This window comes from Saccopteryx bilineata, chromosome 5 (assembly GCF_036850765.1).
Source record: "Saccopteryx bilineata isolate mSacBil1 chromosome 5, mSacBil1_pri_phased_curated, whole genome shotgun sequence".
Taxonomy (NCBI): Eukaryota; Metazoa; Chordata; class Mammalia; order Chiroptera; family Emballonuridae; genus Saccopteryx; species Saccopteryx bilineata.
The window spans coordinates 64223804-64224268 of NC_089494.1; positions in this window are offsets into that span (position 1 = coordinate 64223804).

Consider the following 465-nt stretch of genomic DNA (forward strand, 5'->3'; position numbering starts at 1 on the left):
ACCCTAGAGACGAAACAGTCGCCTTCGGAACAATGGGGACTTCTGGCCCTGGGACCCGACCGAGTCTGGGCTGCTCGGAGCCGTGGCCGCGCTCCCAGTGGCTTCTCCCGCCCGGAGTCGCGGCGTTGTCCCCTCCTCTAGAGCAGCCTCCGCCCCGCCCCGTCCCTCCGCGGCCCTGGCCTCGGCTTCTTAAAGTCGCAGGGTGTCTCTGTGCCGGAGATAAGCACCGCCCAGCTGGGGAGCGAGCGTTTCTGGGGGGCGCTATCTCGGGGCGATGGAGACCGAAGAAGAGCCTAGGCAGCCGTGGGGCTGGCCCCGGGGACCTGTGAGCTTCTTCTCTCCTCGGCCCAGAGCCTCCAGAGAGCAGACTCGTTTTCTCCGGCACAGGAACAGCTAGTGCTCTGTCTTGGGGTGCTAGGTCTCCTCACAGCAACTCCTCGGTCACCAGCTGTCCCCGCACCCTGC